Here is a 12,099-nt window from a genome sequence, read left to right on the forward strand (position 1 = left end):
GTATCAAGTGGTCTACAATAGGTATAATTGGATCTGAGAAGGAGAGAAGAGCAAAAATCTACAAAGAAAAATATGACTGAAAATTTTCCAGAGTTTATGAAAACAATAAGAACGCAGATCCAAAACACTTAAGGAACTCCAAGTAAGAAAAACACTAAGAAAACTACACCAAGCAATAGTATACACAAATTGATGAAAACTAGTGTTGAAGAAAAATTCATAAAAGCAGCCAGACACAAAATACACATTAGGTAATTATAAAAGAAAGACTATAAGAATGACAGCAGATCTCATCAGAAACTAGGCAAATTAGAAAACAATAAAAGATATATTTAAGGTGTTGAAAAACAGATTTTAAAAATCTTATTTCATTTATTTAGTTTTTTTTATTATCATGTTCAGTTAGCCCACATATAGTGCATCATTAGTTTTTGATGTAGTGTTCAATGATTCATTAGTTGCATATAACACCTAACACTCATCACAACACGTGCCCTCCTTTTATAACCCAGAAATTTATACACAGGAAAACTCTTTGCAAAAATGAAGGCAAAATAAATACTTTTAAAAATAAACTGAAGTTGAGAATTTCTCAGTGAAAGATATAAACTACAAAATGGGAAGTTGGACCTATACAAAAGGATTAAGATTGTTGTAATTGACTCTTTGCTTACCACATAGAATCAGAATGTCAAATAAGACTCACAGAATCAGAGATCCTGCCCAGTATCATGTTTTACTAAATAGTTTTAAGCATAAAAGCAATTTAAAGAAAGCTCAGATGATGAAGAGAGAGATTTGAGAGTGGGGTGTCCTTTCTTACCAGTTAGACATGCCTCTTTTGCCTTGATTATTAGAAGGCTCTAAGAAAGTTCACGGGGTTCCTCACAAAGTGGGGAGTACTTATGTTAGGAAACAGCTCAGAGGGTTGTATAATCTGAGTGACATCTTTTGGGACTATTTCTCATATAAATTAGGTTCTATTTACTATGGTATCCCCAGCCAGGGATATTTCAAACATCAGGTCCCTTATTTCTAATAATATCATTAATCTATTTGAGGTCCACTTAGCAAAGAGACTTTTCAGGCGCTTGACATTCTTTTCTTCCTCTGAGGGATTTCTTCCAGGTAAAAGGAATAAATGGATGATAGACCAGCTGCTTTGACTCTTTTATTCCAACTTTTCAAGGCAAAATTAATAATTATTTATTTTGAATTTATAACATATGTAGTAGTGTAATTGTATAACAAATATAGCACAAAATCCACTTATGGGGAAATGGTGTATGCTATCATAGATTCTTACATTATACTCAAGTAGTATACTCTAATTTGAAATTTGACTATAATAATTTAAAGATAATACATATTTCAAACCCAGGCTACGATTAAAATTATAAAAGAGATGTACATAGGAAACCAATACTAAAGGTAAAATGGGATTGAAAAGTGCATGTGAATCCAAAATGAGGCAGGAAAAGAAAGGAGGAAAAAGAATAAAGAAAATATGAGAATAGAAATAAATATCAAGATGATTGATATAAACTCAAATAAATAATTAGAGTAAATGTAAATGATTAAATAACTCATAAAAAGCAGAGATTTTTACATGGGATAGAAAACCAGGGCCCAACTATATATGTCTCTAGGAAAAACAAATACAAAGACACATGAATTGAAAGTAAAGTGTAACTATCTAGATATATATGCACATTTTAAGCATAAGAAATGTGAGTGGCTATATTAAATCAGAAAAAGTAGACTTCAGAACAAAATATATTGTCAGGGATATAGAAAACCTTTTCTGTGACAAAGGAGTCAACTTACAAGAAGAACTAAAAATCCTGTAAATGCACCTAATATCGTAACTTCAAAGTAGAAAGCAAAAGCTGAAAGAACTGAAAATTTGGAAAGACAATCAGTTACTATTAGAAATTTGACACTATTCTTTTATTAGGTGATAGAACAATGAACTTCCAGATGACAATAATCAGAATGATTAAAGTGTGTTGCAAAGTGTACTACTTAACGGCAGTGTCTAGTAAAACTCAACACTGGCTCCTTATCCAGAAATCTCAGTACTCGGAATATACTGAGTAAAAATATGTGTGTAAATGTATGTATAACAAAGAGCATAAACAAAAATTTCAGCACTAGTTTAACAATCAAACACTAGAATCAACTCAAATGTCCATCAAGTGTACTGGATAAATAAATTGTGATATTTTCTTAAAATACTGTATAGAAATTAAAATGAATTGTCTACAATTACACACCATAATATGCATTAAATTCACAGATAATATATAACAAATATAGCACAAAATCGAGTTTGGGGAGATGATGTACACTATTATAGATTCTTATATTATACTTGAAGTAGTATACTCCAATTTGAAATCTGACTGCAGTAATCTAGATATTACATATTTCAAACCCAAACAACAATTAAAACAATAAAAAAGATGTACATAAGAAACCAATATATTGTAAAGGTAAAATGGAATCTGAATGTACACATGAATCCTAAATGAGCCACAAAAAGAAAGGTGGAAAAAGAATAAAGTGTGTTGTGTTAAAGAAGTCAGATACAAAAGAGTACATATTAAATTATACCATTTACATGAAACTCAAAAACACAAAAAAAATAATTTTATGCCATTAGCACTCAGGTCAGTGATTTACTCTACGGGTTAAGTGAATAGGGGACAAAAACAAGGCTCTTATTAATTATTAGTAATATTTAATTTTTTAATGTGGCTGCTGATTAATAGGTATATTTCCTTCATGAAAATGTTTGGATATGTACACTGTTAATTTCTCTATACACATTAAACTTCAATAATCTCTAATACAGAAAAAAGGAAGAGAAAACTAGGATGCTGGAATATGTGAAAAATGCTAATGAAAAAAGAGACATGGATGTGTGCATATATATTTTTTAAAACACTGTGATGGCAGAAAGAAACCTGGCTGTGAGTTGTAGCTATGCCTTTAATTGACTTTGAGACAGGGGACAATCACTTCCTTTCTCTTGGTTTAAACTTTCCTCTTATCAGACTGAGTCTGGCTAGGTAACATGTAAAGTATTATTTATTTTAATTGCTATGTATTGCTACACATGACATTGCCATGGCATAAATATAGTGGCAAACTATTGACATGATATGGAACCAGAAAATGTACAGAACAATTGGATTGGATACCTATTTGAGGAAAAGGTTGAAATAAAGGAAAAATAAAATGCCAGAAAAGCCTTTTACTTTTCTGTCCATTTCTATGTAATTTAAAATCTTTAACACATTTCTTTTTCAATTAGCAATAATCGCGCCTCAGATAAACCTCATTGGCTACGATACTGCCACTGCGCAAAGCTTAACACATTTCTTTTTCAGGATTAAAAATGTGTTTGCAGACAGATTGGCAATGTATCTGGCTTGAAGAATTAAAATCACATATGTTATACAATATGTATAAAATTATCCTTCTGTTTTTCAAACAGATATGCTACATATGCCAGGAACAGAAGTTATATTTCCTCTATTATTTAAATTTGCATTATTTTCTTCACAGAAAGAAGAGCATACTCTTTTAATCTGCTTTTTAACTAGTCATCTATCGAAGTATTGAAAAATTAAATTGGTATACAAACAACAAAGAACACATCTACTTTAAAAATATTAATCTGAGATTTATGTTGACTCTCTACTACCTTCAGGATTTGATGCTGGAAAAATATACAATTTATTTGCCTTCTCAAAATGTAGAATATGTGTAATTAAGCTTTATCTTTAACAAATCAGTAGTTATTTTATATGCTCACCCTGAATATGTATAACTTTTACTCCATGAGTGAGGGAGAATTATCCAATTTCCTTTCTATTTCACTGAATCTCAATATACCCAAGAAGAATGTTTTCTATCTCCCTCTCCATTTTCATTTTTAAAAACATTTATTAGTTTTTCCTTTAATTCAGAAATGCAAAATAGGAAAATATTCCCCAAATGGACCAAAAATATATCATTCTCTTAACCTTTGAAGAATTTGCTCACATGCACATATGTACTAGATGTATATGTATGTATATATAGTACGCACAAACATAAAATGCATATGTATAAATATATATGTATAATATACAAATACAGTACGCATGCACATACACATAGTAAAAAAATCACATTACAAAATTAAAACAACTCCATACTCCCCAAAGCAACAGATTTGAAAAGTGTTTTTTTATGATTGCTGAGGAAAAAGCTAAATACCTATTTATGTTTCTAAGTATGTATATATGAATGTATCATATATGTATCCTATATATAAAATAGTATATGTAACATGCCTATTAAATGAGAGAATAAAGAAGTAGTAAGTCTCCCAGGTACAATTATTAAATCCCTTTATTTCTCTTCTTCTAATGTCCTTCTAAACATTATCTGTGAAACGAATCATTCCTCTCTTTTCACTGGAACTTTGTGCAAACCTTTTGAATTTTCTAATCATGCTCATAAAAAGTCTGCCAGTAACTTCCAGTCCCCAAGCAGTTTCATTTCAGTAATACTTCATTCTAATTGAAAATGTCTCCTTCCCCCTGGTTTGGGTTGGTTACAGGTTGGTTGCTAACAGTGGGAAAGAGGGTAGTCATCCTTTTTGTGTTTTTATCTTTCACTTTGTCCTTTTTCTCCTTCTCTCCCAGTGCAAGTATGGTTCTGAACCCCACATGGTCAGAATAGTATAGGAAGTGGGAAGGCTTAAAGAGGCTGGAAAGGTCTTACTTAACTGACACTTTCATAAATTAGCATCTGTGTTCTGTGAGCTTAGCAGATGTTGAAATTAACTCTAGTAAACGTGTTTCTGTTCTACAAAGGTCTCCATATGAGTAGGTACTTCTTCCCTGTATTCCTCTTGAATTTCATGCATTTCTCTAGCTAGTTCCTATCTGTTCATGGCCACCTGCCTATAAACCTCCAGCCTTTTTCATCTGAGGCCTCCTTCTCTTTCCAGGTGAAGCTCAAGCCAATAATCCCTTGCCAACACTCATGTGGCAGAAATGATTTGTCTTTGGTCCACTGACTTCCAGAGCCTCTTCTGCTCTTTGGAGCCTCAGGCTACTTCATGCTGGCCATACTGTTTAATGCAATTCATCAGTCTATTCATTTAAATATCCGAGGGTAGCCCATAAAATCACTTGTTATTCCGTATTTGTTGCTATCACCAACAGACATTTGTTAACAATAACAAAACAGGGATGCCTGGCTGGTTCAGTCAGTTCTGTGTCTGCCTTAACTTTCTCATAGCATTTGCTGCTTTTTTAATTTTTAGAAATGTTGGTAAGTAGTCTTCTGAGATTTTATACTCCTGCTAACAGATGCTGAGAATACCTATTTCTCTACAGCGTCACTGACACTGGTGTGGCAGATACTGTTGTTTGCCTTATTGTTCTAAAGGTGTTTCTTCATTTTTCCTTGGTTTATAGAATTCCAGTGTGCCCAGGTCAAGGTGATACATCATGACTAGCCTACACCAGTAATTGAAGTTTTGTTCTCTTTTGCCATTTCTTGGATTTGTGACTGTTATTCAAAAGGAGATGTCTGCTGGAAAGTCCCAGGGAAAGATTTTGCTCTCTTCATCAGGCATAAAAATGTGTTCATTAGATCTGAAGCAGTCATGTTGCTACTGTATATTGACAAGGTTAAGGATGAAAATCCAACAACTTGGGGATGGCAGAGAAGACATTAGAAAGTATGTGGGTTCTGGATGACATTGTTGAATTGTCATATTAATCATGGATCTATCTACAATAGATTCTTGTTATATGAGTTAATGAAAAAACCTTATTGCTTAAGCCACTTCGGATAGGTAATCTGTTACTTGTGGTCAAAAGCATCTTATTGGTGAAACTTGGTATAATCAAACTTTACTTTTTTAGAAACTGGACAAAAATGCCTTTATTCCTTTTATAAGCCAGAAATGGAATATGAAAAACAAAGACTATTTTTTGTTTAAAAATGAGTCTATTAGGTCTCTCTCTGAATTAATAGATTATTTTAATTATATGAAAATATAGCCACAAAATATCTAATTATTCCTTTAGGTTGTAGAAAATTAAAGGTGCTGTTTGTTTTTGAGTTGGCACTAGATTAAGTTTCATTGAGGGTAAATTCACTGAATTCAAATCCCCACACTGTGGAGACATAGAACCTCCCTGGATTTTTTTAGTATTTCTTATACATGGAAAGTTATACCACATACTGATAAGGAATTTTCATTTCGCCTAGAAACATTTCAGTATTTATATATTGTGAAAATTAGATCCTTATTCATTTGTCTAATATGACATGAAAGGATAATAAAGTTTCTCTTAATTTCCAATAGGGCTAAATGATTGCAGTCAGAGTCATTCCCTAGTGGTAAAGATTCTTTAACCAGATTTTAGTCAGCCTCCTCTGAGCCCTCTTCTGTATGGGCCTCCATCTTGACCTGCTGACCTGCATTTGGCCTGCCCAGTTTTAGCAAAGAATTCTGCTAAACCAGATTAGCAAAAACATCCCCACCTTTGATATCTGATCAAATTCCTCATCCCCCAGCCTCAGCATCTAAATTCTTGGACTGCTCTTAGCAAGAATCCTGTTATTTTAGCAAGAATTTCCCTACCCCTGATAGCTGATCAAGTTCCTGTTAGTTACTTTCTATCCAGTGACCCCCTCACTCTGCTTGTTGGCCTGCTGTGTTTGCTAAATTCAGAGTTGAGCTTTGTTATAGGCTGAAGTTTCTTTCCTCTAATGAAGTAGCTTTAAATAAGTCTGTTTTGATATTTTTTAAAAAAGATTTTACCTATTTATTTGTCAGAGAGAGAAGAGAAAGCACAAGCATGGGGAGCGATGGCAGAGGGAGAAGCAGGCTCCCTGCTGAGGAAGGAGCCCAATGCGGGACTCCATCCCAGGACCTCCATCCCAGGACCCTGGGTTCATGACCTGAGCCAAAGGCAGACGCCCAACTAACTGAACCACCCAGGCATTCTTGTTTTGTTATTTTTAACAAATGTCTGCTGCAAAAATTTTTTTTACAGTAGGTTAATCTACTGAAATATTAGGAGGAATGGAGCGGTATCCACCTTGGGATTTATATTTCAAAAGAGATAAAGCCCGACTTGGATACATCTCCAGTGCAAAGGAGTGGAAGACACCCAGAGTTTATGTAGGCCTTAAAAATGCATATTTGTATCCCCAAAGTTTAGGTAAGAACCCAGAGTCTTTCCATTCCATATCAAAGGAGCAGAGTTTTTTCACTTTTCTCACTGGAGGAAAAGGAGATACAGTGGCCTCACTCCAGTATATAAGTGGTGAGTTGGTATTCCTGAAAAAACTAGGAGGCATAATTCTGCCACTTTAGGCCATATCTTACTGAAATAGATAAGGAGCAAGATCAACCAACCCGTTGGCTATTTAGAACCTAATCAAGCTGAACAAGTTCTTTTCTTAATAATTTGACCAGATATTCGGTAGTAAATTAGAGCTAGGTCCTATTCAAAGAAAACAGTTAAGAGGTAACCAAGACAGGAGGAAAAGGGGAGGGACATAGAGAATGGAGGGGGGAGAGAATTCAAGAGATTCCAGAAGGCTGAGACATTAGCCTTAATGCTTGCCTTTCCATTTATAATCTTCTTCATGTTTGACCCTTTTTGTTCTCAATCCTATATTTCTGTAACAGTTGTCTCATTTATTTTTAGGAATCATCATTGCCTCACACCCCCATGTTCAACCTAAGTTACTTTGTGTGTATTTCTGTTTTTTACAACAAATGATTCTTAGGTAAAATATTTTGTTCACCTTAAATTAAGATTTTAATGATATGTACATTTTAGAGTAATGTCAAATCAAGTGGTAGAACTTCTATGGCTATCATTCTACATTTCCTCTTTTCTATATAATAAGTTGCTCGTATATCTAACCCAAGATACTTAACAATACCTTCAATAAATATATTTTTGAGAGAAAATTCTTAAAACCTTTCCCAACCTAAATTAACTGCTTCCCTTGCTTTTAATTGAAACTAATCTTTGAACTTATAAAATAGTAAGTAGAAGAGATACCTTTGATAAAGAATGTGTTTCTTTTAGCAGAGTTTTCACTCCCTCTGCTATAAATTCTGATTTTACTTTTTCAGGATAATGGATTCTGGGTATTTTATTGATATAATTTAACACTGGGTTCATTTTTATAGATCACTGTTTCATAAATCTTCCTGAATAACAAAATCACCAGGCAGCTTTAAAATACATATTACTGAGTCTCATTCCAGTCCAACTAGATCAGTAAAGCTCCAGGGATGGGTATGGAAATTTTCTGTTTTATTTAAATGACTCCAAAATATTCTAATGACAAGCCATGTTTGTAGCCACTGCTATGCTTTTCATAATAGGCTGCATAGTAGTGTTACTTGAAAACATTAAAAGCAGCAAACAAAACCTGATGGCCAAATCCTACCCACAGGTATTTTGAATTAAATGATCTGGAGTGGAGCCTGAGTACTGGTATTTTTTCAGTGCTCCCCAGGTGATTCTAATGTGCAGCCTGATTTAAGAATCTTTACTCAAGTATGTCGCAGGAGCTCACATGCTTAGAATGAGCTTTTCTGTGAACTGTCCCTGGAGGATTTAGTTACATTATTATCATCAGAACTCTCCCTCTGTTGTAATCTTTGCACCATTCAGAAACTTCTGGCACAGGGAAATATCTCAATCAAAATCTCACAGCATCCAGCAACAGAGTCACTCAACTTGGCCCCTGAAAAAGGGAAAAGGCTTGGGTGGTGCGGGAATAAATGGGCCTTTTTAACAACCATGAGAGTTCAGTATGTGCCTAGAAAATTTATTTATTCATTCATCAATTAATTCATCCCATAACTATTTATTGAGCATCCACTATATATCAGATACTATCATAGATAGTGAGGATAGATATCTGAGCCTGGGTAGAAAAAAGAATCCTTAAATACTTACAAGAAAAGCTACCATTGAAGAAGGGCAGGTTGACATGAGAGTCTCCATTGAGGATAAATAGCCAAAGTTAAGGGATTGAAGAATACTTCCTTGAGTGTCATGTAAAGATTTAAGGGACGAGTTTTCCAAGTGTAGGTAGAAAGACCATTTTTGATGTCCCTAAACCAAGGAAAAGACGATTTATCCTTAGGATTGAATGGAATGCTATCATATACATTAATTGTCAACATAGTGAGCAGAGGAGAAAATATATGATTATGCAAGAGAGATGGGCAGAATCATATACAGAGTCAGGTTGGTCTTTTTAGTTTTTTTTTTTACTTGATTCTAAGTTTATTTCGAATCAACTGAGTAGTATAAAACAAGGTAGTGAGAACCTATGATAATTTGGACCATCATGGTGCTGTTGAAGTGGAAATAGTTGATAATTTCAGATAGAATTGGTAGAGCCAGATGATTTGATGGGATATAGAGAATATAAGTGATGTGTCAGCTGTAAGTCCTGGCTGTTTTATGTGGCTAATGGGGTGTCGCTATTGACTTATGGACACTTTAAGTTTTGGGAAGGATTGTGAGTTCCATTTTGGTTAAGTTTCTATATAAATGCATGAGAGAAATTTAGATGGAGATGTTTAGTAGGCCGTTTGAGGTGTTACCCTGGAGATCAAAAAAGTAACAGTATCCTGGTTAGTAGTCTGGGTACGTATTAAGAAGAGAGACTATTGAATCCCTGGAGATGGATGACATATCAAAGGTAAAAGACATAATAAGAGACAAACCTCTGAGAAACTCCAATATTGAGAGATCAAGAGAAAGAGGAACATCTGGAGACATACAAAGAAAACATTGGATTGTGGGATTGTGGCAATCAAGGGAAGTGTGTTCTAAGGAGCAAGGAGTAGGTAGAGGCAGAAAATTGTCATACATGGACTTTCCAAAGAGCGCTGTGCATCCAGATACGATGGAAGCAATTGGGGAAATCATTTGACATCCCATGTTCCTGTGTGAAAAGTGAGAAAATTTTTGTTTTGTCTTGTTTTTAATATCCCGAAGAATACTCTTCTTATAAGAAAGAAAGCAGTTATGAAACAGTGGGTTGAACATGGTATCCAGTTTGTTACAGTTGGGCATTTTCATACTCTCTCCCAGGGGGTGTAACTTGGGAAATTATCAATCGCTGACCCACTGTACAACATTGTGACTGTTATACACTTAAAAATCTGTTAAGAGTCTAGATCTCATGTTGTATTCATAGCACAAGAAAATAAAAATAAAACAAAATAAAAATATTCTTTGATCATTGCAACTGTATTCTGTAGGCCTTATTGTCCTAGGCCTTATATATAAATGTTACTAAAATTAATTGAAAAAAGTACTACAGAGTGGTATGAAAGGTAGAACAAGGCAAAATTCCTTGATAACATGGTCAAATTACTTTAAACATTTCCGAGTAAAGTGGAAAATGATTACGTTTTAGATGGATGGGTTGGTTGATAAGTGTCCTAAGAGGAGGTAAATTTTAAGTTGAATTTTAAAGGAAATGATGGATATTTTCTTATGTTTCAAAAATATTTTGAGCTAAGAATCTAACTGCTATATATAAATTATGTATGAAAGATTAACTGTGTAATTACTAATGAATTCACTGATCAGTGAATTAAGTCACTAGACATCCTAAAATAAAAATTAACTTCATAAGTCACAATTTCAAAAAACTATGTGAGTTAAATTACAGGTATCCAAAATAATCTTGCTAATGTAAACAACTAAATGCATCTGTCAAGTGTTTGTTCATCTTCTCGTAGTTTCCCATATTTTAAAAGTAAAAAAGATCATCTTAAAATGTTTATTATTTTCATCCTTAACAACACCACAAAATACCGATGTAAGTGAGGCTTTATTTAAAGTATATTCTTTATTGAAATAGTAGGTTGTGACTATATTATTTTTCTAACAGAAACAAAGAATAACATAAATGTTATGGATATTTGCCATATTGTACCTTTCTCTATTTTACTGTCCACCTGTAAATGTGTTGTCTTCTGTAGCATGCTTTGGAGTTATGTGTTAGAAATGAAAATTTTTTACTACCACTGTTTCAACATTTTCTGGGGGAAAAAAAAAGATAATAAATCCAGAAACTACATTTGATCTTAGTGAAATATATGTATTAGCTGGGTTTTATTTTTAATTGAGCCCTCTTAAAAATTCTATTCCATTTCTAATACTCAGATATACCCCTATTAACTTCTCTGGGTAACTCCTTTGTTTTTCATAATAGAGTCCACTCTTTATATTTTATTTGAAATTTACAACTATTTGTTTGAATTTAATAGCAGTTACCCTTTTTCTTTTCCTGATAGTGGTAATTATTTTCCCTAAGAATGTCCTAATTTTGACTAAAGTCCATTTCCTTCCTAATGAAGTCATCAAATGTGAGTTTTAATGCCATCTTGTGACTAAAATAGAGAAATGTTCATCATATTGCAGGAAGTCAAGAAAAGTCAGAGAAAGGAGAGTTTGAACAATGGGAGGAAATATTCTCCTAAATAAAAAGCTTATGCACTCTCTCACCAACTTAATGTTATATTCCTATTTTTAAAAAATCAAAATATTTTTGTTCTATGTAATACAAAGAATCCCAACATTGCTCTTGCTTTGGTCAGAGTTAAAAGTTAATGAACTATAAAAATGCTATTATATACATTAAGATGGCCTTAGAGAATTACCTCTTATTTAGACAATCTTTATGTTCTATGATAAATTTAATCTTACAAAACCAATTCCATGAAAACCTGTGCTGAATTTTAATTTTACTGGGCAAGGTTTGTGGCAGAGATTGACTTGCTGGTCATCTATTTCCTTGACACAGAAGTAGACAGCGTTTCTTCCCTACCTTTCAGTTAGATTTGGCCCAACTAAATGTGCTTAGTTGGAATGTGTGGGGAAATAGTAGGTTCTAGACCCAGGTCTGACTGCTAAAATTCACCCATATACAAACCATTCTGATCTTTCCCCTTTTGCTGGCCTGATATAGATGAGCATGGCAAACTTGAGAGCCGCATCCTGGAAATGACAATTCTATAAGATGAAA

General features: G+C 33.6%; 1 pseudogene; it reads right to left on the bottom strand.

Moving 5' to 3' along the window:
• Positions 1 to 3,208: 3,208 nt before the first annotated feature.
• On the bottom strand, positions 3,209 to 3,376 carry LOC117802525 (annotated as a pseudogene).
• Between the last annotated feature and the right edge of the window lie 8,723 nt (positions 3,377 to 12,099).

This window comes from Ailuropoda melanoleuca, chromosome 5 (assembly GCF_002007445.2).
Source record: "Ailuropoda melanoleuca isolate Jingjing chromosome 5, ASM200744v2, whole genome shotgun sequence".
Lineage (NCBI taxonomy): Eukaryota > Metazoa > Chordata > Mammalia > Carnivora > Ursidae > Ailuropoda > Ailuropoda melanoleuca.